General features: G+C 47.1%; 1 protein-coding gene and 1 long non-coding RNA gene across 6 annotated transcripts in view; one reads left to right on the top strand and one right to left on the bottom strand.

Annotated features, from left to right (window-relative positions):
• Positions 1–899: 899 nt before the first annotated feature.
• On the bottom strand, positions 900–9,947 carry LOC144753124 (uncharacterized). The gene is made up of 5 exons (XR_013594209.1): positions 9,876–9,947; positions 9,598–9,705; positions 1,858–1,947; positions 1,511–1,581; positions 900–1,162 (listed from the first exon to the last, which is right to left on the bottom strand). It is a non-coding gene; the product is annotated as an uncharacterized LOC144753124 (long non-coding RNA).
• An 8,614-nt stretch (positions 9,948–18,561) lies between these two features.
• KIF1B (kinesin family member 1B) overlaps positions 18,562–27,132 on the top strand; it is a 1,137,443-nt gene continuing 1,128,872 nt past the window's right edge. For 4 of the 5 annotated variants that reach the window (XM_078642262.1, XM_078642263.1, XM_078642261.1 and 1 more), the window contains exon 1: positions 18,577–18,752. The gene's annotated coding sequence lies outside the window, so the exon portion shown is untranslated. Of the gene's footprint in view, positions 18,753–27,132 lie in introns of all 5 variants that reach the window. The other variant, XM_078642264.1, reaches the window with a different exon arrangement.

Below are 27,132 nucleotides of genomic sequence, written 5' to 3'. Positions count from 1 at the left end.
CATTAGGCGATGTGGCTTCTAATACCCTGGCTGCTTTTTTTCCTTGTTTAGATAATGTAGGAATGTGTAATACTCACGCATAGTCAGCACTCAAATATACTCTGTCGTAACTAATGTACTAAATGGGGTGGATTATGTTATATTAAAGGGTGTTTTGTTTAAAATATATGTATTTAGAATGTGTTTAATAAAGTTTTGTAACAATTTATGTATTTAAGGGTTAGGAGAGAATAATCTAAATGCCGTATTGTGAAACTTAATTATGATGTGGGCAACTAATGTTTAACGTTTATAAATGCGTAATTTGAATTAATCATTTGCAAATGCATTTACACTGAGACGTTTATAATTCATTGCATTTATTTGTGTTGTAAGCAGTTGGTTGCATTTATTTTTTGTGTAGAAAGGTGCACATATTCTTTACCCTGTGCAATATGTTAACTTAGAAAAACTAGGCCTCAAAAACAAATTTGTTTTGTTGCTGCTCACATCAGTATTTGAAAGGTAATTCATGTTAACCTTCAAGAATGGAATGTATGCTGCTTAGTTGCTTCTATTGCAGGTGTGGATAAGCCTCATTATTTAGAATAAAAGAGTTTTGTGTTAATAGATAGCAAAGCATGAGAAAGAGGAGTCGGCTGAGGGACTCACAGTAACGAGCGAGGAGAGGAGTTCTCACGGGTGACAAATGGCCCAGGACGAGAAGAGATCATGTGCTATCTGGCTGGGAAAGGTGTTGAAAGTATCCAGTTGTGCCAGAATGAGAAAAACAAGGACCCCCTGGGTAGTAATGTAAGCAGACTCCTAGGGCAGGGTAAATAAAGTTTGTGAAAAAATTCCTAGGCAGTCAAACCAGTAGGCAAACAATTAATCTGACCCAATAGCAAAAGGAACATTCAAGAAATAAATATAAAAAACAAGCATACTTTTAATTGACATAGTAAAAATCATATAGGAACCTGAACAAATATCAGACTATATGATGAAATCATACAATAATCAAAACATATACAATTAATACATAAAATTAAAAAAAAGATTTTTTAACAATGTAATAAAAAGACACCCTAAATCATAAGTGGTGCCTAGAGTGCAATGGCGAATAAGAACTCGACGCGCGTTTCGGCGGAAAACGCCTTCCTCAGGAGTCACAGTTGGTTATCTGGAAGTATATATAAAAAACGTATATAAGGTACAATTCTTATATATTGTAAACACACAAGTCAAAAATACATTATCTAATAAAACGTAAGTCACCAGAGCATAACATTCTACATCTCTAACAGGAATATCCTTTACGCTATTCGGTTCAGACTTGCTAATTTGTTTCCCACATGTCACAAGATGGACATGTCTTTTCACTAGATTGTGTCGTACTCAACTATCAAGAAATTCTAATGTGCAGGACAACATATAACAAGTGAGTGAAAATTGCACTGATGACAAAGATTGTCGTTACCATAATACAGTGAATACTCCAGAATGAATGCATATATTGGTAATGACTTACATTTGGATACTGATGACAAGCAGATGATATCTTCATTCAAGATAAAAAAACAAAACAGGCAATAGATGTTCCTGGGCAATAGAGACAAAAATGTCATAGTAAATCTTTCTAATCGTAAACCAGAGATTTTCATAGAGTCCAATGAACACACGATGTCACATAGATGCACAAAAAAATGAAAGACTCTGCTAGGTACAAAAGCAATTCAGAGGAAATAAACCTCTAAATGTAGGAGAGATGCAGTCCCAGACAAAAACAGAAGTTTAATGATATGGGGATCATGTTGGCAGGTACGAGTTAAAATGACTCATATTCACGCAACGAAATGCGAATTATAAGCAAAATACCTGTGAAAACGAGTCTGATGTTGTTAAGCTGTAATCAGTTGCTGGTCGTCAAAGGTAATGGAACAGTTCTGTAAATAACATACGATGTATCTGGGGGAAGGACAGGATAAATGAAATACAAGGAAACATAGGTCACATATATTGGTGCATTCGAAATCTCATGTTGGAGCATGATAAGATGTAATACTATGTATATAAATTCTTTATTCGGAATTTCAAGTTTAGAAATCCATAAAAGTAGTGTTAATACATACAATTTTTCATTTAAAAAAAGTTTTCAACATAAGATTTTTACAATACAGTGAATTTTAGTATGCAAAAATTATTTTCACAGTACAAATTAAATGCATTAGTTAATTATATTTATAAATTTTTCCTGTGCCTAAATATACATTTCAAGAAGTTAAGAACATGATAACAGGTGGTTTCTGTGTCTAGATACTGTAAATATAGCATAGCTGGACGACACTGCTTAAATCCCCGAGATTTTAACAAGGACAACAACCACAATTTACGGTGTTCTTCATAAAATTTACAAAACAAGGCTACATGTATAGTGGATTGTACTGAAATTTCGTCACAAGGACAGGGGGGCAAGGGCGTGACCCAGGAGTTCCTTTCAGGAAAGGCTATTTGCCTGTGAAATAAATTTAATCTGAATCTCGTCAGAAGGAAACGGTCAAATATGCTCATTTCAAGGTTTAAATAGGGCTGAATATTGAGGGTAGTCTGGATCATTATAGCGTGTTGGACAGAAGGCTTGCCCGATTCAGTAAGAAGCCTCAGATTATCTAAGTGACCCAGGGCCAGATCTTTTAGCTCTTTCTTGGAGATTTCACTAATTTTTTCTGGAGTAAAGTAATAAATCTCCAAACCTAGGTCGGTGAGAAAGTTCTTAATGTAGGATAGCCATTTTATTTTTTGAGAATGGTCCAAAGCCATTGCATCTGCCACTATCCTTTTTGTCAGCGCATTTTTTTCCGAGGTCCAAATACGCCGCCATAGGAGCAGCGGTTGAATTCTTGCCAGATCCTCAACATATGGGGTGCCTAGTTCTACATGGCATGCATATGTTGAGGATCTCTTTGGGGCCATCAGGAGAAACCTAAGAAATGCATTTTCTGTGACCTGTAGGGCAGAGACATCTGTATGGCCCCACACGCCAGCCCCATACAGTGCTGTTGACTGGCATTTAGCTCTGTATATTTTTAATAGTTCTAGGGGTGGGCGTTTGCCCAGTTTTTGTGAGAAAGATACCAAGGCTGCTATGGCTCTCTTGAAGCAATGTTTCCTGGCTTCGACTGCCGCCTTCCACGACAGTTTGTCATCTATCGTGATGCCCAGGTAACAATAATCGGAAGTAAATTCTATTTTTTGGTTTTTTAGCACTAAGTGTTTGGGCTGCTTCCTCCCTTTGCCTGCCGTCATTACAAAAGTTTTTGTCGCATTTATATGGAGATCGAGACTGCCCATAAACGAAGAATATCTAGTAAGAACCTTCTGGAGTTCACGAGGGGTCCGTGCCAGCAAGACGGCGTCATCAGCGTAGAGTAGAGCGGGAATCGGGCGCTGTTTTGCCTGTGGGAGGTCCTGGCACCCCTCAAAAGCTCAACCTCCAGGCTATTAGTATAGAGGGAGAATAGGAAGGGCGCCAGGACGCATCCTTGCCTGACTCCATGCTCCACTCTGAATGACGTGGTTAGCTCGCCCTTAGTGCCAAAACGGACTCTCGCGGAAGGCTTGGAATACAACTCCCTCAAAAAGTTTAAGAGTGGCGAATCTACCCCCATTTGAGACAGCACTGACCATAATTTTTCATGGGAGACACAGTCAAATGCGGCAGACAGATCCACATAAACCATGTAGAGTCTGTCTTGCTTTGCATGTAAGTATTTACCCATGATAATGGAAAGGTTGAGGGCCTGTTCCACTGTCCCGATGCCCTCCCGGAAACCAAATTGCAAGTCAGAGAGAATGTTTCTCTCCTCTACCCAATGCTGTAATCGCTCCAGTATTACCCTGCCCGCTACCTTGCCCAACGAATCCAACAAGGATATCGGGCGGTAGCAGGCAGGGTCCTGGCGATTTCCCTTTTTAAAAATCGGAACCATCACAGACCTTGTCCAAGACTCCAAGAGTCCTTTCTTTGCGGCTGCCGTACATACCCTGGTAAGGATGGGGGCCCAAAGGTCTGTGTTGTGTTTAAAAAGGTCAGCCGGGACTCCATCCGGGCCAGGGGCTTTTCCATTTTTAGTTGCTTTTAAGGCCAGAAGGATCTCCGGGATTTCAAACTCTATTTGAATGGGGTACATAACATCTGGAAGTGTTTCTAGTTCAACTTCTTGGTTTATTGCCTGCTTTTGGAAGATTTTGGAAAAGTGGGATACCCATTCCGTCTCATCTATGGCTACTTCAATTTTTGAGGTCTTATCATCTGCCAAGAATGGGGTTCTCGCTACTCTCCAAAATGCTTCGCTGTTTCTTTCTTGGGCACTAGAGTGGAGTTCGTCCCATAGGGCCTGTTTTAGTTCCGCCTTTCTCTTCTTCCTTGTTACAAGGTACTCGTGTCTTAGGGTGGCAATTAGATGGGGATCTCTAACATCTTTATTTAGTGCTAGTTTAAGTTTAGTATGAGCCTGGGTGCAATCGTGATTGAACCAGCCTTTATCGCTCCGGGGTCGGGTACTTGGTCTTACTGTAAGTAAAGTTTTTATTTTTTCCATGATTATGGAAAAGTTGCTTAGTACCTCCTCATCCCCCGTCATTAAGTCTAGGCATTTCATAAACTGGGAGTAAGTGGCTTTTATTAACTCTTCGGTGAGTTCTCCAGGGTTTATCTTCCCCCAATTTATTGTAAAACCGTTTAATTGGCCCAGACTTATGTTGTTCTGCGTCAGTGCCTTGGCTATAATTTGGGGTAAGGACCGTTGTTGGATTAAGTTCAATTTCAATTTTAGAACGGAATGGTCACTTAAAGTGTTTGGGATGACTTCAAAAAGTTTAACCCTAGTTTGAAGAACTGCAGATATTAAGATGTAGTCAACCGTTGACGAAAACCCCCTTCCCACATAGGTTGGTTCTAGGTTGTTCGCACTGCCGTCTAAGGTATTAACTATCTGGAGGTCCAGGTCTGATAGAAGGTCGTTCATTATAGTACCATATTTAGTATGGGAAAAGTGAATGAGGGAATTACCCTCCTCGGTCATCATCCCAGCACAATTTTTCTCCAGCTTCTTACAATAATGCAAGTTGAAATCCCCCGCCCATATGAAGAAGACAGAACCCTTTTCACCTTTTTTTTCCTTTAGGGTAGATAGTTTCTCATGTAGGTTCGCTATCACCCTCAGTAACTGTTGTTCCTCGAAATTATTATAAAAATTTATGAGGATGACTTGCTCATTTTTTGGTAGGGAAAGGTTAAGAATCTGAGAGTTAGCGTCCAAAAGGATTGTCGTTATTTTTATTTGCTGGATGGTATTAGCTATATAGATGTTTAAACCTGCCTTTGGGTCCTACCAGGGCTGGGGAGAAATATGTCTTAAAGCCTAGGAGGTGGTGTTCTGTCGATGCCCATGTCTCCTGAAGGCAGACTATTTGGTGTCTACCCACAAGGTTCATGATGCTCCCATCTTCGATCTTTGGGCGTAGACCGGCAATGTTCCAGGAAACTATGTCCAGATGTGAGGAAACACTCGCGGGGGTATTATCGCTTTGGGCGTCAGCACTTTGGGAGTTATGGAAGGTGTTAGACTTTTCTGGATTGTTACACCCCGGGTCTGTTGGCTGTAGTGGTCAGTCCACTGACTCCAAGCCGCTGTACCTGTTCGTCAGCGGGATTCCATTCCAGCCCTCCCATCGTGGTGGTTCTCTGTAATTCCCCCTCTGGTATGGCTCTCTCCACTCGTCCCTTCCTCTTCCCCGATGACGAGGACCCACTGTGTACCAAGGTCCATCCTTTGGGGAGGTACCATCCGAGAATTTTGGCGGATAGAAAAAGGAGAGGCGCTTTGTGCTGATCCCCCCGTTTAGACTAAGTTCCTCCCCTGAGCAAATATGCTCTACTATTCTAGGATCTTCGAAAGTGATTAGGATACAGTCTCCCTGTATTGTTTTTTTCCCATGGCCCACCCAGGGAGCTCTTCTAACCATCAGGATTCTTGCTGAACAATAGGGGGGAGGTGGGCGATTAATGCTGAGGCAATGTTGGATTTTATTTTTGAGCGACCAGTTGGGTTCGGAGTTTTGATCCACCAGTTCTGGGACGCCTGTCATGATGACAACAAATGGACTTGCTTCTGGGGGAAGGGTAACTGGTCGTGTTACGGCCATTGGTTGTCTCTCCCTCTCACTATTTGTCTGTGATTGTTTTGTTTTCGTAGCTATGTTTGTATTTTGGCGGGGGGTAATGTTTGATCTCTGTGAGGGGTTTTGTAGTATATTTTCGGTTGCTTTGTTCTTGACCACTGGGATGTTTGTGGGCTTAGCTACTACTGTCAATGATGGAGTCAAGTTTTTTGATTGGGGAGTAGTAGTTGAGCAAGGCAACTTGGCTGCCGCTGGTTTTTGTGGCTCCTGGGTTAGATTTGATTTTTTAGGTAGTTTCATCAGAGTTAAAAGATCAGCTATCGCTATTTCTAACTTTGTTAGTCTAGCTTGAATGGGTGAAAAAGTTTGTTGTAGCAGGTCACTAATTTTTGTTAAAAGTACGGTATTATAATTGTGGGCTGGCTCGTTTAGTTGTGGGGCGTTGGGTGCTATTTCCAAGCTGGTAGAGGGTGTGATATCATGAGTGTGGTGTATCACCGTATGCCTATTCTGGTTTTCCAGCAGAGGGGGGCTAGGTGTGTTCTCTATGGTTTCCATTACGGATGCTATTGGTTTATCTGTAGTTATAACGTTAGCGTCTACAGGTTTCTTTTTCTTTACTGCGCCCTCCCTCCTCCCTCTAGCCTGTCTTACCTCTTCCGGAGTGGGTTGGGGGGCCAGATCTGGAGTCTTCTCTAAGTCGGAAGTTGATTGTGAATCCGAAAATTGTGAGACCGATAGGTCCACTGTATTAGGAAGGCTCTGTCTTTTACTCCCGCCCTCGCTCAGTTTTCCCTCTCTATGGGAGACTGGCGTTCTTATATTTGCCAGGTGACCCATAGAGGATCTTCTAGCCTCTAAGAGATCTTGCGATACTCTACGTTCAATGAGTGAAATGCTCTGGTCTATGAAGGAATTTGCTCTTGTGATAAAGTTATCTATGGGACCAGTAAGTTGCCTATTTTTTTCTGCGGTTTTACTTCTAGTTCCCCTCGGAGACATGGTAAAAATATATAACAACGTTAATAATTAAATATAAAAACTTTACTATTACTAGTGGGGTTAAATCACGACAGGAGTTGGAGGTGTGGGCCGGCCCGGCCCTAGTCGGCCTTTAACGGCCTAAAACGGCCCGCTCTTTGCCCGGTCTTCGCCCTGGGCTGCGTCCCGCGCTGCGGGAGGGTGGGGCTTTAATATAGAGGGACTGTAGGGGTGGTGGGCGGGACAGCAGGGAGAGCGGACCGGAAGCTTGGGGTCAGTCACGCAGGGACTCCTGGGATTTGGAGTCCCAGCAACGCTCGCAGCCCCGCTGTGTGCCTATCCCAGTTCTGAGCTCCTCGGTTCCCTTAGGAAGAGATGTGCAGTCCCTTGCGCCACCAGGCGCGGCGGCGCCCGCGAAGCGGGTGCGGTGAGGTCCGGCGCTCGGAAGGACAAAACTCTCCTCCCGCCGGTGTCTCCACAGAGTGCAAGGTAAAAATATCCAGTGATCCCACAGTAGAGAGGTTGGGTTGGTTATTTAAAATAGTCCAAGGGGCGGTGGGCGGGACAGCAGGGAGAGCGGACCGGAAGCTGGGGGTCGGTCACGCAGGGACTCCTGGGATTTGGAGTCCCTGCAACGCTCGCAGCCCCGCTGTGTGCCTATCCCAGTTCTGAGCTCCTCGGTTCCCTTAGGAAGAGGTGTGCAGTCCCTTGCGCCACCAGGCGCTGCGGCGCCCGCGAAGCGGATTCGGCGAGGTCCGGCGCTCGGAAGGACGAAACTCTCCTCCCGCCGGTGTCTCCACAGAGTGCAAGGTAAAAATATCCAGTGATCCCACAGTAGAGAGGTTGGGTTGGTTATTTAAAATAGTCCAAGGGGCGGTGGGCGGGACAGCAGGGAGAGCGGACCGGAAGCTGGGGGTCGGTCACGCAGGGACTCCTGGGATTTGGAGTCCCTGCAACGCTCGCAGCCCCGCTGTGTGCCTATCCCAGTTCTGAGCTCCTCGGTTCCCTTAGGAAGAGATGTGCAGTCCCTTGCGCCACCAGGCGCTGCGGCGCCCGCGAAGCGGGTGCGGCGAGGTCCGGCGCACGGAAGGACGAAACTCTCCTCCCGCCGGTGTCTCCACAGAGTGCAAGGTAAAAATATCCAGTGATCCCACAGTAGAGAGGTTGGGTTGGTTATTTAAAATAGTCCAAGGGGCGGTGGGCGGGACAGCAGGGAGAGCGGACCGGAAGCTGGGGGTCGGTCACGCAGGAACTCCTGGGATTTGGAGTCCCTGCAACGCACGCAGCCCCGCTGTGTGCCTATCCCAGTTCTGAGCTCCTCGGTTCCCTTAGGAAGAGATGTGCAGTCCCTTGCGCCACCAGGCGCTGCGGCGCCCGCGAAGCGGGTGCGGCGAGGTCCGTCGCTCGGAAGGACGAAACTCTCCTCCCGCCGGTGTCTCCACAGAGTGCAAGGTAAAAATATCCAGTGATCCCACAGTAGAGAGGTTGGGTTGGTTATTTAAAATAGTCCAAGGGGCGGTGGGCGGGACAGCAGGGAGAGCGGACCGGAAGCTGGGGGTCGGTCACGCAGGGACTCCTGGGATTTGGAGTCCCTGCAACGCTCGCAGCCCCGCTGTGTGCCTATCCCAGTTCTGAGCTCCTCGGTTCCCTTAGGAAGAGATGTGCAGTCCCTTGTGCCACCAGGCGCTGCGGCGCCCGCGAAGCGGGTGGGGCGAGGTCCGGCGCTCGGAAGGACGAAACTCTCTTCCCGCCGGTGTCTCCACAGAGTGCAAGGTAAAAATATCCAGTGATCCCCATGATGTAATACTACTGCGTACCTCATATGTAGAAGTCACGCATTAAAGGATATAATGCTGCGGGCTCAGGCAAGAGCTAATATCATCTTAAACTCTCCGTGTGGGGAACGATGGCTGTGAGGAAAAGATATACGTATATGTATCTCAATCAAATCACGTTATAGGTGCTCAAGCAAAGCTTTCTACATACTCAGACTGTCATATAATTACCTGGGGCGGACGTTGTATAACCAAGAAGGAAGGCCCACTTGATAGGTATACGAAAGGCCCACTTGAAAGGTATACGAAAAAATGCAAGAATGTTCGGACCCTTTCTTAATGATGCACGAACAGCTAGCTGTGAAAAGAATAAATCGCCCCGAGATATAAATAGACCAGATTAATCTCGTGCTCGATGATGTTCCTAAAAGCAGTGTCAGCGCCGAACTGTCCCATAAAATTCAAACAAATAATTACCTTAATGAATGTTTCAAAATATCAAAACCGGCAACGTGCAGTATTAGCGTTTCAGAAAAGTTAACAGCCCCAGGAAGGCAACTATGGCATGTAAAGACACGTATAAGTCTGTAAGCAGAATGACAGGCATAAAGTTATCGATGGTGTTCCTAAAGGCAATGACAGGTCCGAACTGCCACATAAAGTTCAAACAAACAGTTACCTTAATGTGTATTCCAAGGTATCAAAATCCGGCAATAAATAGTGTTAGCGTGCGGCAGAAATAACAGCCCCAGGACGACAACTGTGGCATGTAAAGACTTGTATAGGTCTGTAAACAAAATGACAGGCATAGAATTGCTTGTTATACAGGGAGGGTATAATGTGTGCAATACGATAAAGGCACACACGTAAAATAAAATTTAAATGCAATTATTAAAGCGAGAAAATGAGCCTTCCACAAATGAAAAGACGCCTGAACCGGCACATAACGGCTCTTACCCGGTGATAAACGGCTGGCGGCAGGATAATGCTCACAAGGCGTGTTAGACGCGGCGTTCCGTCTGCCAAAAGGGAATCAGTGGGAGGGTTCAAACTGCCACATTTAAATAGTCAACTAGCGCGGGAAACCTGCCTCTGCTGAAAATGGGTAGTAAACAAGGGCGAAAGACTCACCATTTTCCTCGGTTCCGGCTTAACAAACAGAGATGGCTCGTGGAGAACCAGACCAGGAAGTTCAAATGGCGAGTAGGATGCCCATGACAAGCGAGATGGTTCTGTCTTGCGCATCGAGATTGAAATCATAATTGCCCATATTTAAAATGAAACTACACAAAAAGAATAATGGCTGATTACCTAAAAAATATGAAAAATAATACCTAATATTGACGTTCATGAGTGATACACAATGGCATGGCACACGCAGGATATAAAGAATAATGCCGGCTGATGGCGCTAATGACTGATACAATGTGGCACACGAGGGATACAATGTAACACTGTTATCCGATGCGGTAAGAACAAAACAACTTCCTAAGGCATATAGTTTATCTTAGTGGCCTCATTACAGATATTAGGCTCTAGAACAACCTATCTGAAAGAGACACGTTAGTGATAGATTCCTTACCTTAGAATATCCCCAGGCGTCAGACTGGACCTGGAAATTTTTGCGTAGCAATACCCCTGCACGTCGGTAGGCGTCGTCCGCGGCTCCGCGTCCGTCGTCAGCGCCGGAATGACGTCGTCGAAGTACTTAGACGCCGCCCATGCGCGCTGACGTCAGTTCTTCTTTTTTCCGCGCCAGCTAGCGCAGATCCGGAGAAGCTCTACCCCTAGTCATTTTTTGACTAAACTTTTTGATCTTTTTGATAATTTCTCTACTCGAGTCTTCGACTCCAACGGTGCCGATAGGGATGCCCGGGTTCAAGCCCTGTTCGAAGTGCGACCGACTGATGTCGGTCACGGACCCCCATCGCCGGTGCCTGAAGTGCTTAGGCCTCGACCACGACGACCGCACCTGCTCCGACTGCCGGGCCCTGACGTCGAAGGCTAGGCGGGAGCGGTCCCGCAAGCGGCTCGAGCTCCGGCAGTCGGCCCCGCGCCATTCCAGGTCCCGGTCCCACGGGAGGTCGAGGGACCGGTCGCGGGGTCGGAGTCCCCGCAGCTCCGGGAGTGGACATCGGTCGTCGGGATCCAAGTCCTCAGGTAAGAGGCATGAGAGGTCGGAGCGGCATCATCGCTCCTCCGACCCACCCCGACGCTCGCACGATGCGGCCGGGGGTTCGGGCGACACGCGGCTCCAAGAGAGTCGCAAGCGTCGCCGCCTGCCCCACACCTTCGGGTCCCTGGGCACAGCGCGACGCCGGAGGAGGTCGAGCGGTACCTCATGGCCATGAGGTCCCTCCCTCCTCAGCCGGGTCCCGCGGCGCCTTTCGGGCCCAGCGGTCCCGGCTGGAGGCCCTAGAGGGTCGGGCGCCTCGGCCCCGACGCCACCGGGTGCTTCGGCCCCGGCGCCGCCGGCGACTTCGGTCCTCACCGGACCCGCTTCCGGATCCGGGTCATCGCCGGTCGACCTCACGACCTCACCGGCGCCGGCCCCGTGGGTGCCGCCCCCGGCGCCCATTGTGGACGCCGTCCCCAATCTTCCCTTCGGTCCGACTCTGGCGCCGGAACGGCGCCGTTGGGTGCCGCTTCAGACGGCCTTTGGAGATTTTTATTTCCATGAGGAGGCCCAGTCTGTTGACCCTGGGTTACAGGAGACTGATGACGGAGGTGATTGGGAGGGGTCTGAGGACCCTCTGGCACAGGAGTGCCAGTCTCAAGAGGACTGGACATGTGAGCTTGGGGAGGCCAGTGGTATTGACACCTCGCCAGACACTGGATTTGTCTCCCCTCCCACCGTGGCTACGGAGAAGGCGGCTGCTTATAGCGTAGTGTTAACGAGGGCAGCCAAGGCCTTGGGCCTTGAGCTCCCCGTTGCGGCCGTGAGGACTAACCTCCTCAATGAGGTTCTTAAACCGCAGGCAAGCTCCAATGAGCCTCTGCTGCCGTTTAATGAAGCCTTATGTGACGTTCTTGTGGGCACTTGGTCCAAGCCCGTCACAGGTCCGCCTGTGGATATGAACGTGGCCAGACGCTACCGCCCGGCTCCGGGCGACCCTTGCTTTTTGTCCACCCATCCCACCCCCGAGAGCCTGGTTATCCAAGCCTCCACTTCCCAGACCGCATTCCCGATGGCCCCGCCCGATCGGGAATCCAAGAGATATGAACAGTTCGGAAAGAAGGTGTTCTCGTCCCTGAGTTTGGGACTGCGGTCTGTCAATACCGCGTGTCTCTTGGGCCGCTACACCCACACCCTGTGGGACACGGTTGCGGACGTGCTGCCACAATGCCCGGAGGAGGTCCGGGCTAAACTCGCCCAAGCCCTTGTGGAGGGTCGAGATGTGGCACGGTACTCTATCCGGTGTGGGCTGGATACCACGGACTCACTGGGCAGGGCGATGGCAACGACGGTGGCAGTTAGACGCCACGCCTGGTTGAGGTCCGCCAACTTTTCGGCCGATGTCCAGGCCACTCTTCTGGACATGCCGTTCGATGGCCGTCGCCTTTTTGGCGACAAGGCAGACCATGCGCTGGAGCGCTTTAAGGACTCCAGGGCTACGGCCAAGTCCTTAGGCCTTTCGGCCACGCGCCAGCAATCAGGTGCCTTTCGCTCCTTTCGTGGCCACGGAAGGGGCGTCCCCACACGTGCTTCCAGCCACACACCGCAGAATACCCAGCAGCGCGGTGGCGGCCGTGGAAACCGCCGTGGCGGCGGTCGGGGTCAGCGGCGAGGCCAGTCCACACCTCCCTCCGCAGCACCTGCCTCAAAACCTTCCTAGTCAGAGTTTCCAGGCCCATGTGACGCCTGTGGGAGGCAGGGTTCGCCATCACCACTCCCACTGGCGCACTGTCATGTCGGACAGGTGGGTGCTGCAAATCGTCCGAAGGGGCTACTCCCTCCCCTTCGAGGCGACCCCTCCAGCCATGCCACCGCAATTCCACCGCGTGTCGGGGTATCACTTGCAACTTCTGCAAGAGGAAGTCACGGCCCTCTTGGCCAAGGGGGCCATCGAGCGCGTTCCTGGGCCAGAAGTAGGGTGTGGATGTTACTCCCACTACTTTCTGGTGCCCAAGAAGGGCAAGGGGGGCCTGCGCCCTATCTTGGATCTACGGAACGTCAACGGCTTCCTCCGACAAGAGAAGTTCAAGATGCTGACTTTGGCTCAGGTCTTAGCTGCCCTGGACCCCGGAGACTGGATGGTAGCGTTGGACTTGCAGGACGCTTATTTTCACATCCCCGTCCTGCCGGCCCACCGGCGTTACCTGCGGTTCACGGTAGGCCACGAGCAGTTTCAGTTTACCGTGCTCCCCTTCGGCCTTACCAGCGCCCCACGGGTGTTCACGAAGGTGATGGAGTTGGTCGCAGGTCATCCGCGCAGGTTAGGGGTGTCAGTCTTCCCCTACCTCGACGACTGGTTGTTGAAGGCGGGCTCGCCCCAGACAGTCGTCAGCCACCTCCAGACTACGGCCGACCTCCTGCACTTGCTGGGGTTCTCCATCAATGTGCCGAAGTCGCACCTGTGTCCCTTTCAGAAGCTCCTCTTCATCTGAACCGGTTCTGGACTCAGCGCAGTTTCGGGTTTTCCCTCCCGAACAGCGGGTTCGGGATATTCAGGCTCTGATTCCAATCTTCCAGCCTTTATCCTGAGTCTCGGTCAGGTTGACGCTGCGGCTTCTGGGACTGATGGCCTCCTGCATCCTTCTGGTGCGTCACGCCCGGTGGCGGATGCGGGCTCTGCAGTGGGACCTGAAGTTTCAGTGGGCCCAGCATCAGGGCAACTTGTTCGACCATGTCTTGATCTCGGAGGGCACTGCAAGACAGTTGCAGTGGTGGCTCACGGACCGCGATTGGGTCAGTGGCAGATCCCTCTCCCTACCCCACCCGGAGCACGTAGTTGTGACGGACGCGTCCCTCCAGGGCTGGGGTGGTCACATGGGAGAGGCGGAGATCAGACGACTCTGGTCTCCGGCGGAGGCCCGGCTCCACATCAACCTGTTGGAGTTACGGGCGATTTGTCTAGCACTGAAGGCATTCCTCCCCTCTGTCCGGGGGAGTGTAGTGCAGGTGTTCACGGACAACACCACCGCCATGTGGTACTGCAACAAACAGGGCGGGTGGGGTCGTGGACCCTATGCCAGGAGGCTCTGCACCTCTGGCAGTGGCTGGAACATCAGGGCGTGACCCTGGTGGTTCAACACCTGGCAGGTTCTCTGAATGCCAGGGCGGACGAACTCAGCCGTCAGTGCATGATGGATCACGAATGGCGTCTGAGCTCAGACGTGGCGCAAGGCCTCTTTCAGCAGTGGAGAGAGCCTTGGTTAGATCTATTCGCCACCGAAGAGAACGCGCAATGTCATCAGTTCTGCGCGTTAAAGTTTCCAAGGCGGCGCTCGCTCGGAGACGCTTTTCGTCGCGAGTGGAGTTGCGGTCTATTGTACGCCTTTCCGCCTATACCACTTCTGCCCAGAGTGCTGAAGAAGATCAGGTGCGACCGGGCACAGGTTATCCTTGTGGCTCCGGACTGGGCACGAAGATACTGGTATCCCGAGCTACTCAGCATGTCAGTCGATCCCCAGATTCGTCTGCCTCTTCGGGAGGACCTTCTGTCGCTGCAGCAGGGGACGGTCCTCCACCCGAACCTGTCCAGTCTCCACCTTCAAGCTTGGAGATTGAGCGGCGACAGTTGAGGCCATTTGAATTGCCTCCCAAAGTCTGTAATGTCATTCTGGCAGCCAGGCGTCCCTCCACAAAGTCGGTATACGCCTGCAGGTGGAACAGATTTGTGGCATGGTGCTCAGCAAAGGCTGTGGACCCACTCTCTGCCCCCCTTTCTGAGGTTCTCCTCTTTCTTCTGTCTCTTGCCCAGCAGGGCTCTGCTCTGGGCACTGTCAAGGGCTACCTTTCTGCCCTTTCTGCCTTCTTGGGGCTGCCTGATCAGCCTTCTCTGTTCAAGTCCCCTATTGTAAATAGATTTCTTAAGGGCATCACACACATGTTCCCTCCTGTTCCCTTCGTGATGCCCCAGTGGGACTTGAACCTTGTTTTTACTTTCCTGATGTGTGCTCCCTTTGAGCCACTTCACAACTGTCCTCTTCGCCTTCTGACTCTGAAGACTGCTTTCCTGGTTGCCATCACCTCTGCCAGGAGAGTGAGTGAGCTCCAGGCCCTTTCTTGTACTCCACCTTTCCTTTATGTCCATCCGGACAAGGTTGTGTTGCGTACCAAGCCATCTTTCCTGCCCAAGGTTGTCTCAGCCTTCCACATCGGGCAGTCCATCACCTTGCCGACCTTCTTTCCGCCTCCGCATCCCTCTAAAGAGGAAGAGCGGTTCCACCGTCTGGACCCAAAACGTGCGCTCTCATTTTACTTGGATCGCACACGCCAGTTCCGGGTGGATGACCAACTCTTTGTTGGTTACGTGGGCGCTAAGAAGGGGAAGGCGTTACACATGCGGACCATCTCCCGGTGGATCATCTTGTGTATCCAGGCATGTTACTCCATGGCTAAGAAGGATCCCCCTGTTGGATTGAGGGCTCATTCCACTCGGGCCATGGCGACTACAACTGCCCTGGGCCGGGGAGTGCCCTTGCAGGACATTTGCCAGGCAGCTACGTGGGCCTCGTTGCACACGTTCGCACGACACTACTGCCTGGACAGTCAAGTCCGGAGGGATGGCTTCTTTGGCCGTTCCGTCCTCCAGGACTTTCTGGTGTGATTATTGGTTCGCAGACCCACCACCGGAGTTGGTATTGCTGGGGTATCTATTCTAAGGTAAGGAATCTATCACTAACGTGTCTCTTTCAGATGCACAAGTTACTACTTGTGTAACGATATATCTGTAAGAGACATTAGTTAGTGATAGATTCCTTACCGACCCACCCATCCTCCCCGTTCTGCGAACCGATATCTAGGGTTAAGGTCATCCCCTTTCAGGGCCCTAGTTTCTTGGCACCAGTGTTGGTTCTATCATGGCTCTGCGTATCTGGCGCAGAAAAGCTGTGTATCAGAACTGACGTCAGCGCGCATGGGCGGCGTCTAAGTACTCCGACGACGTCATTCCGGCGCTAACGACGTCGACGACGGACGCGGAGCCGCGGACGACGCCTACCGACGCGCAGGGGTATTGCTACGCAAAAATTTCCGGATCCAGTCTGACGCCTGGGGATATTCTAAGGTAAGGAATCTATCACTAACTAATGTCTCTTACAGATATATCGTTACACAAGTAGTAACTTGTGCATTAGCGGCGTAAGTGCTCGATATGATACCAATGGAGGGCGCCTATCAGGATGTGTAAGATGACATGATGGCGGCAGAATAAGAAATACCTTGTACCAATAATGTCCCAATGAAATGGGCACAGAGTAACCTCCTACGAAGTAAAAATCGTCATGATAGGCCCCTGGCAGATGAGAATGCGGGTCACATGACGCGAAGTGTATTTAGAATGTGTTTAATAAAGTTTTGTAACAATTTATGTATTTAAGGGATAGGAGAGAATAATCTAAATGCCGTATTGTGAAACTTAATTATGATGTGGGCAACTAATGTTTAACGTTTATAAATGCGTAATTTGGAATAATCATTTGCAAATGCATTTACACTGAGACGTTTATAATTCATTGCATTTATTTGTGTTGTAAGCAGTTGGTTGCATTTATTTTTTGTGTAGAAAGGTGCACATATTCTTTACCCTGTGCAATATGTTAACTTAGCAAAACTAGGCCTCAAAAACAAATTTGTTTTGTTGCTGCTCACATCAGTATTTGAAATGTAATTCATGTTAACCTTCAAGAATGGAATGTATGCTGCTTAGTTGCTTCTATTGCAGGTGTGGATAAGCCTCATTATTTAGAATAAAAGAGTTTTGTGTTAATAGATAGCAAAGCATGAGAAAGAGGAGTCGGCTGAGGGACTCACGGTAACGAGCGAGGAGAGGAGTTCTCACGGGTGAGAAATGGCCCAGGACGACAAGAGATCATGTGCTATCTGGCTGGGAAAGGTGTTGAAAGTATCCAGTTGTGCCAGAGCCATGAAAATTTCACAAGGAGGAGTCACTTGAGAGTGTCACACCTACAGCAGAAGATATTATTTGCTGTGTTTAGTTAGGGAGAGAGTCCATCTTGGGTTTCCTTAGGGTGCAGACCTATTCTACTGCTTGCTTCGCTTTAAGCTACTTGACCCATTGTCGGAGTGTTTCTACTGAAGATTGTGATGGCTGACGCCTTTCTTCTTTCCTTATTTGATAATGTCCTTACTCAAGCGCTTTAGTTTAGGGTTGCCCTTATCAAGTTAGTCTAGGGAAAGTTAGGTTACTCATGCTCGTTAAAAAGAATCATCTGGTGCGATTTAACCTTCATTTCTTCTTCCTGATTATCTGTGTCATTGTCTTTGAGTTAGTCATTTGCTTTTTATTATATAGGGTACATCTCATAAGGAGATTTGGACTTACTCTGATCTTTTTGTACTTTTATACCATTTTGCTGATGTTGATCTAAATTGATTTATTTCTGAATGTATAATTAAATCTCTTATTAAACTCAGATTAAGAGTTGAATGGATTCATGTGTGGCCACATTGGTTGCACTGTATTGAAATTGATAACCAGTGATTGGTTTCCTTTCACTGTACACTCACATTGGATGCAGTATTTTCAGGGATGTGTAATTTTAAAACTTGAGCTTCTTTGTCTAGAATTATCTGGGGCCACCGTCCAGGATTTTCCTCTGTCAGTCGCCAACAGTCAACCCAGCGACACCAGTTACATAAGTATTTATTGGCCGTGTACACCTGTACGGGCGTTTAGGAGCGGTACGGGTGTTGTAGTTGGGGCGCTGTGCACTGGTAAGCGCTCTTTAGGGTTACTCCCTCTCGACAACATACATCTATCCCTGATGTCTCCAGACCTACGCAACGCACGTCTCCGTCTCCGGGCACGCGCGGGATGCGGCTGGTCCTGATGCTGCGGCCTGACGCTGCTCTTCGTTGCCGCTAGAGGCCGCAAGGTACGTGTCACTGCTTGAGCATTAACACCAAGTATTTTGGAGAATGAAAAACAGGAGAATGCATAGCTGTTTTGAAATAAATATTTAAAAGGCAGGAATGACCGTCAGAGATTCGAAATATTTGCTTTTATTGTACTGTTTAACAACAAAAACCGGTGTCAAAGGTTCTCAAACGTATTAAAATTGTAAATTCTAATATGGTCTTAAATAATATACACGTTATGCATAAATACGACCTTAATATTTTGAAATTAATTTTCTTAGGCAAGGAACTACAGAAGTGTGATTGGTATTTTGTTATTGCTCTGTTTAGTTTTGTAGGAAACCCCTCCCGTCAGAGATGGCCGCTCGGTGGAAAGATAGCCTGTGCACGCGCCTATCACCCCCTGGCCTGGGTATTATCTGATCCGCAGCAAACCCGCAGCGCGCCCTGACGTCAGAGGCTTCGGGGCGAGCCCGTCTGCTCTGACAGGAATCCCGCCCTCCTACTTTGCAGCCCGCCTCTGATACTACCCTCAAGCTTCCATTGGGTTACATTCTTTGCGGTCTTGTTTTACCATTGGGTGCGTCGTCAGTCAGTACACGAGAGGGGTGTCCGTCGTGCGCGTGCACTGCTGTCCGTACTAGCGACTTAGTCTGGATCTGACCGCTGACGGAGGCGCTTAGACGTTTTAGGCTCTGTGTCTGACAGGACCGAGGCCTCTCCGCACAGCTCCTCCCATGGCCGACAGAGAGCACCGCGGCTGACACTACGCCCACGGAGGAAGCTCGGTGAGCATCCGGACTAAGACCATGAGGCTCGATGATGGGGAGGCGACTATGAAAGATGAGGGTTTAGCTGGGAATGGAGGGAGGTGGCGGGGGTTGTCCGCGGCCCAGATTCTCTCAATAATGAGGAGGGGGGCGGGGGGTTGTATAAGAATCGGGATAGTGGCGTTTAGTTGGGGGTTAGAGGTAAGGGATTTGGGAGCTGTGACAGGATGCAGTATGATCACCCATGGTGACGGTATTGGGGGAGAGATTATGAAAGGGGAGGGGGCTGAACGTGGAGGGTGCTTCTAGGGAGGGGCTTGAGCGAGGATGACATGAACTGGGTCTGTGAGAATGCGAGCGGCCTGTGATGTGAGTGGAAGGGTGGGGCTTTGAGGATCCAGTGTGGTCAACAGGGAGTAGAAAGGACATAAGAGGGCGGGTGAGGAAAAGATGGTCTGCGTAAAAAAGGATGGGACTATGACGGAGATCGACGATGGAAAGCTAAGATGCATGGGTTTAAAGAGAAATGTGGTTCTTAAGCGGTTTGTCACAGGAGGTCTAACGACCGGTGAACATTTATTTGTGGGAGAGAAATTGGCATGAATACGAAGCTCCGTAAACACGCAACGCCTCTGTTCTGCGTTACCGACTGTACTAAACTCCAGCTGCCATTACATCCTTCCTCATTTCCCATTCTGTCGTTCGTGCTCATCTCTCAAACATGTTCTCTTCCTCTGAATCTCCCATCTGTTCTGTATGATGCTCAACCATTTCTTGATTCACCTCTCTCTGACTATCACTTAAGGCTCAATCAAAACTAGCCACCGTTTACTGTTGTGTGCAGGTGTTTAATTCCGCCTCCCTGATTCCCCCCCTTATCACCCTTGTTTCTTACTATCTCTCAATCTACCCTTTTCCTTCCTACCTCTTGGCCCACCCTTTTTTCCCTTTACCTCTTGGCCCACCCTTTTTTCCCTTTTACCTCTTGGCCCACCCTTTTTTCCCTTTTACCTCTTGGCCCACCCTTTTTTTCCCCTTTCACCTCTTGGCTCACCCCTTTTTGCCTTCCCAGCCAACCCCCTTTTTCTTACCCACCCCCCCTTTTCCTTCCCAGCCCACCTCCCCTTTTTCCTTCCTACCTGTTGGTCAAGTCCTTTTTCCTTTCTACTTGTTTGCCCACCCTTCTTCCTCCCCACCGTGCGCCTCACCCTTCTTCATTCCCACCTTGCGCTCATTTCTTCTTAATTTCTTCCTCTTGTCCAACTAGTCATTGTTCCCACCTCTTTCCTGCCCATAGCCGTTCCCAACTCTTGTCCACCCTTAGTTGCGTCAACCTCCTCCACTTAATTCGGTCTCGTACCACTCCCATATTCCATCCTGCCGCTCCTCTATTCATTTGTTCCCACCTCTGACTCCTTTTTATTTGTTTTAATTTTGCCAACCCTTATCACGTTACCAGTTCTCCCCATTCAAGTTGTTCCCAACTCTCACCCCAGTTCATCTCCATACCCCACGATTCCTCCTCATTTCCACCTCCAAATTCCTCTACATATATCCCGTCCAGTAATGGCCCCCAAAATGCTTTTCTAGCAGACCCCTCCACATTCCTTCATGCCAGAAGTACTCTTTCTTCTTTCCCAGAGGGTTGATCCACGTTTCATCACGCCCCACCCTACCCCCCCATTTAATAATTTCCCAAATAACTTTTATATTCTTCCCCCATGACCTCAACCTATACCAGTTAAATCACTGTCTCTCATTTCTGGTCCTTCCTTTTCTATCTTTCATTTGGTTCCAAACAGTCTATTGCCTCCTCTGTTCCCTTAGCTGTGCCTCCCTGATTAACTGATGTGCTTACATGTTTGCTTTTCCCCTTTCCTGACCTCTACATCCCTCCCCCAGAGCTGTTTTATTGTTTCCTTTACGTAGTCATTCATATGCCTGACGAGGCCAGGAAGCGCTCAGATTTGCGTTGCACACTGTAATCTAACAATGTGCTAGACTGCTGTCTAAAGCCTCCTTTAATCCCTCCATTGATGGCTTGGGTCCAGTGCCACCAGCTGAGGAGCGGGGCTATTGATTTATTCACCTTCCCCTGGGTGCCACTGTTCTCTCATGGAGTAGGGTGGGGGATGAGTGGTTGCTGTACTGCTGATGAATAAGTCCTGTGGGAAGCATGCACATTTGATATCTAGCTTTCAATGTATAGCTGGTGTATGAGGATCACTCTAACCTTGGCACTGCTGCGGGACCTGTCCTGGAAGTGCTTGTGAGCCCATTGCCTGGCAATGGAGAACCGAGGTTGAATGCTGATTCATCCTCCCTTCAGCTTTGCTTTTGAGCTGCCCCAAATGTCCCAAACTGGGGCTTTTTGGCAAAGGTCCTCCTCACACCTCAATTGCTCATCTATAAGGCAGGAATGATATTTGTACTAGCAGCTTTGTTGTGGGGCGTTTATATCGCCCTTTTAAGGAAGGGGCAGTGGTTATCAGTGGGTAGAGTTGAGCTCCCTACTGTTGTCAAGGCATTTTGTCACCATGCGTTTATCCTAAGTGTGTCAATGTAGCAGGGTATTACTGATTTATGGTGGTTTCTCTCCAAGGATTGATTGTTAAAATTATTTTATGAAAAGTTATTTTCATATGAAAAAGACATTTCCCTCATCTGTCTATAGTCCTGTGGACTAGACGCAGTGTCCTTTAGAAGGTGTTTTGCCAGTAATCCTATGCTTTAAAGAGCATATTCAGGGATGCTTCTCATGTTAAGCTATCACCTTTGCCCAACTGTATGTGCAGCTAGACTCTGACTTTAGTATATGTTTACCATATTACTCAGGGCTGATAATCCATGTACTGCCTTCAACACTTTGGGCCTGCATAATCGATCTTTACTGAATATTGCAATGGATGTCAATGTGGCTTCAGTGTAGACGTCTGTCTCCCATAACTACACAGATTTGTCTATTTTAAATCTGACATATTTTCCTTGCTTTGAGGCTAAGCTGCTTGCTATGGATACTAATTAGTGAATATTTTGTGTAGCTGTCAAAAGGGTTGAATTTCAAGAACGTTTTTTGATTGAAGACTCTTCATAGGGTAATAATACCTTGTGCTTTGTTTCCCATGTAATAGAAGTTTTTTAAGGCAAACATGTATGTAATATTCCAGGAAGGCGTGTCAATCCTTCTGGATTTCCCAATCTGTTGTCAGTGTCCTCACTCTTCCTCTTGCTGACACTGCCAGAGAGCTAGTTGGAAAATTGAACATGGTTTATATTGTCTTGCATGTGGATTTATCAGTGAGCAAACATTTACTGTACCTAAACCCTCGTCTTTATTGAGGAATATCCAGTGCTTAGTTTGAACCACTGGTTGCAGGTGGGTCCCACTAGCACTTCTTTTTAGGATCAGCACTTATATTTCCTCATCGAACATTGACCTAGAGCAAAAGGTTAAAAAAAACGCATAAAGGGAGGAAGAGAGAGACAGGAAATACGAATAAAAAGAAATTAAATGGATGAAACCTATCTCTAAGAGAGAGAGGCAAAGGTGCAGGGAGTGGTCTGATGGTGGATGATAGAGGGATGAGGTAGAATCAAGACTATGCAGCCCAGGTATTTCACACCTCAATCAGTTTGATAGCGTCGGCCATGGGTTTCTGACCACAACTTTGGGTCTGGCCCATTTTCTTTTACAAATTTAGCTCTGGGTTACCCATCAAATTGACATTATCTTGTAGCCAAGCTCCCTACCAGTATTTATGTATATCCTCCACTAGTGTGATGTCAGTGCTTATTTTTTCAGTTTAGTTTACATGCTAGTCATGCATTCTTTAAATGCTGGTTATTTTTTACATGTTTGAAATGTATCCCTTTTGAACTATGCGTAAAATATCCCTTATAAGTGTATCTTATCTACCTGTATTTTCCTATTGTGGATTGCGTACAGGCTACCTCGGGAGTTGGTATGTGATAATCTATTGTGATCTTTGAATACGTTTTTGTTATCAAACATCACGTGTTTGGGTTTTTGGAAGTTGTCAGTATCCTGCGATGGTGGGATTCGGTCGTTTAATATTCTTTAATCACACAACTATGTTTTCTTAGGTTATTGAAGCAGAATGGTGATGACATCACTTTGCATTACTTGCAGGTTTTGGTTTGAAGGTTTGATAGCAAGGTCATCATTATGCAAAGGCATAGTTTGCAGTTCGGAGCTAGTAATACATATTCAGGTGGTTTTGGAGTTATTAGTGCAATTATATATTTCAGTTTATCTATAATGGTCCTTTGGTTGAGTCTTTGCACTCTGAGGATGAAATATGCTCTGAAGACGTCATATAACATAGTTTATACAGGACAGATTTTTTTTTATAAGCATCTGACTTCAAATTGATGAGCTCGTGTCTTTGGTTTTATTAAGGATTGATCAACTGTGAGGTAGCATTAGAATTAGAAATTAGTTATACTGGCAACAGTTGGTTCTGGGCAGGGATTGTGATTTGGTGATAGACTGCACGCATCAATGATTTTTTTGGTGGGCTTTAAATTTGGCTTATTGTGGTCTTGGTTGAAAATTAGGTTTAGTTATTTTAGCTAGTTGCCGCAGTGAATTCTGGCTGGAATCAGGGTTTTATATTAGTTAACCTAACATAGTGAGCTTTGAGTAAAGATCGAACTTTGGTGATAGTTGGCACTGGATTGAGATTTTTAAAACATGATTTTTTTTTTTTGCTGTAGCAGCCATGCTTTTAGGCTTTATTACTGCCTTGGTTGTTTGTATGTACTGAATGCTGGTGGCATAGCAGGTAGTTGTGTGAATTCAGGTGTGATGACCTCAATATGAAAGTCCGCTTGATGGGTCCAGCAAGTTATTATGCATCTTGTGAGTCGGGCCCTGCCCGGGGCTTAATTTGTTTAAAAGAAAAAAGTTCAGGAGCCAAAGCCTCATGGTTTTGATTCCAGGTCATGCCTTCTTCTCCGACAATATGCTTCCTGCCTCCTTAGCTTACTGTTGCAGGTTCATTTTAATCTCTGGTATCTCAATCTGTTTTCCTGTTCTTTTCCTTCTTCCCTTTTCTGCATTTCTCTCTCTTGTGGTAGGCCAAAGAGTGATGATGAAAAATAAGTTGTAGTCCCTAAAAAGCAATGCCAGTGCCCACCACCTGCATCCACTAGTACAAAGTAATCACTGCCAAGTACCCTGTGTAGGAGGATTACTTCAGTCATTAGTGTTGAGCATCTATATTTGATCCTTCTGAATTAGAACGGGTCTTGTTATTCAGGTGGCCAGGCCTCTACCCCTGAAGAGTGTGACGACAATTCCTTAAGTTTAACCCTGTCTTCCACTGGTAGCCAGCAGAACGTTTTGAAAGTGGTTCCAGTATAGTAAATTGTCTTAGTGCCACAGCTGTCTGATCCTGCATTGCCAGCAACTTTTTTAAATGCATATTTTGGGGAATCATGTAGGTACAATATCGCAGTGGTCCAGGCCACCATACTTGTATATCTTGAGTGAACTCCACTCTTGGCTAGTAGGTAAGTATAACAGTGCATTTTTTGTTGTATCTTATGTTCCATATTCGAACCCTTATTAACAACTCTCAGAAAGGGTTGTTAGTCAGAAGATTAGAGTTCTATATTCACTTTAAGCCGGTACTTTTATTATTTTAGCACATTGGGGAGGGTATAGCTCAGATCATTTGGTGATTGGCCAAAAAGGCAGCAGCCAGAGATCTGACCCTAGGCTTAGTGGGGATATGGAGCAGTGCCCTACTTCCAGATGCTCACTTTGGCATCCCTTCGTTTCTGTTTACCATGATATCTTGCTTCGTCACTCATTGCTGCCTCCATGCGTCCTTATTTTTGTGTATATATCCAATCCAGAGCAACACAACAGTATTTAAAAGTTCTGTGTGCATGCAGTATATAATCATAGCAATTTGCACAATAATGCATCACCTTACTCTCAGGTGCTCATATTCCAGTGTTTAAAAATCTCAGATAAAATTTACCAGCACCATATATAGGTAAGGTGTATGGCAAGATAGTGGTCCTAGAAACTTTAAGTTAATTAACTGATGCTTTAATCCAGAATACAAAGGTAAAGTATCAGAGTTTGACTGATTAAGTATTGTGCATGAAATAACGGTTACATTGGTCTCACAGTTGCCATGTAAGAGACCTGCCCAAATGTCAGAGGAAGGGCACAATTTTCAGAGCAATGCACATTTTCTTCAAACATTCCTGCCCCTTTCTTCTCTGCTGAGCAGCTTCACTTTGTACAGAGAAGATTGCTATTTTACATTGTATCAATTTGGGATCCTCTTTCTCAGTTGCTGCTCATAACACTAGGTTTCTCTGACCAGCAGACCGCAGCTCAGCAATATTTTGTTGCCAGTGCTAGGGACCCAGCTCTTAGGGCCTTGCTTCCCTCAACAGAAGCATTAGTAACCAGTAATTTCCATATGCAATGTTGGTATTTGGCAACTCAATCTTTTTCATCCTCTCATTTTCATCCTCTCATTTTGGTACAACTGAATATGATTCCAGTTTCAGTCAACATTCTTTAAAGAAAATGCTTTTTACATTTATACTTAAGGCATCCATTGCACATCCACAATTATCAATCCTGCTGTTAAGTTCTTTATTACCCTTGTTATAATCGGAGTTGCCAGACATCAGCAAAGAACACTACATCGGTTCCATAAACTCTACGGGGGTAGTCTGTAGCTTTAGCTTCCCAACTCTATTATCGAGGACCACCAGTTATTTGTATGGCTGTTGACTTAGTTAATCCCTCGGTTTGTTCCCCATGTCACCAAAATCTTTTCTTACTTTTTTCAGAAATCCTCTAACTTCATATTCATACGTTTTGGCCTTACTGCACCAGTCCATATCTTTCCTCCAGTCTTTTGTTCCTGCCCCAACACAGTCTGACCCATTTCTTTTTGATACCATCGTACTCAAATTACAGAACACTTTCAAATACTTACATGAAGACTTTTTACCTCAAATCCCTAGTACAAACAATCTGATGATTAGGGCAAATCAGGTCTGTGTGATTCCGAGACACACCCTTATTGTTCGCTGAAGGGCTTCCGCCTAGTACAGGTTCATATTATATGAAAATAAAGTACAGTTTTGAATACATCCTCTGAGGTGCTCGTTGCTATTGGTTCTACTGAATCTTACCATTTTTGTTCTTGTATAGTAGGTCCTGCATAGTATTTTCAACTGCACTAACATTAACCCTGCTCTAATAGCTACCTCCCTGGGCCCTTGCAGTGCCTCTAATCTCAGCCATCGTTGAAACATTTTCTGAGTGTGCAATTTTATTTTTTACCTACGCTTTGGTGGAAATTGTAGTGCTGAAATTTTCTTTCCACCTCCTGGAGATTTGTTTCAAAGTTGTTCACCAGAATTAGCCAGGAAAATCTGAATTTCTTCTCTGGTGCAGTTTCATTGTCTGCGGACAGGCTGCGGTGGAAACCCTGTTAACTCTGCTCCCAGGTCTGGCGCTCAGTGGGTGCACATTTTTAAACAAAGTTTGTCATTGAGTAAGGAGGCTCAGATTTTATGGTTAGGGATTGATTAGGACACTATAAAAGACTAATTCGAACCTGTCAAATGCTTCAGAAATGTTATGTGTTTTCCTAGACAACTCGTGGAGCTTCTTTGCCGCACTTATCTATAGAAAGTGAGCTGTGCTGGTGCTGCAAAGTCATGCAACTTGCTCTCCTTTTCAGCGTTTTTTTTTTGTAAAACCTTTTTTATTATGAAAAAATAAACATCAGCAATACAATGACATTGCAGAGGAAGTAGTACATTAGGTGTCATGGGTACAGTAGGTAAATCACAGTATACATAAATAGATAGTGGAAGGTCTAGGGTGAAGTGGGATCTTCGACATTAGGAGTCAGGGGAGGTTGACATATATCTCCTCGATGGGAGTTCCACAAGCCCCAAACACAAGACCATTTTTTTGGACATCCACGGGCCACATACACAGTTTTTTCTCTAAACATTGCCCAATCCAAGTCTTTTTCCCAGTCTCGAACTGTAGGCGGGAGCGGTGCTCCCCATCGCTGGGCAATATTTCTCTTGGCTAGCATTAGTCCCAACGTGACCCATTGTGTCAAGCAGACATTTAAATCAGTTGGTTCCCAGATGTTTAACAGACACCTACAGGCTTCCACACGGAGTTGCATGGACAAGACAGTATTAATGATAGCATGAATATCGCGCCAGTAGGGTTGGATCAACTCACATTCCCATACTATTTGAAGAAAGGTTCCCAGCTGGCCGCATCCACGTCTACAGGCACCCCCGTCTGCCCTCCTCATCCGTACCAATTGGGGCCCTGTTACATATACCCTGTGTAGGAATTTCAGTTGGACAA

The sequence above is a fragment of the Lissotriton helveticus genome, chromosome 5_1 (assembly GCF_964261635.1).
Source record: "Lissotriton helveticus chromosome 5_1, aLisHel1.1, whole genome shotgun sequence".
Classification (NCBI taxonomy): domain Eukaryota; kingdom Metazoa; phylum Chordata; class Amphibia; order Caudata; family Salamandridae; genus Lissotriton; species Lissotriton helveticus.
Note: the sequence above shows the minus strand (reverse complement) of the source record. Positions and strands in the feature narration are given on the sequence as shown.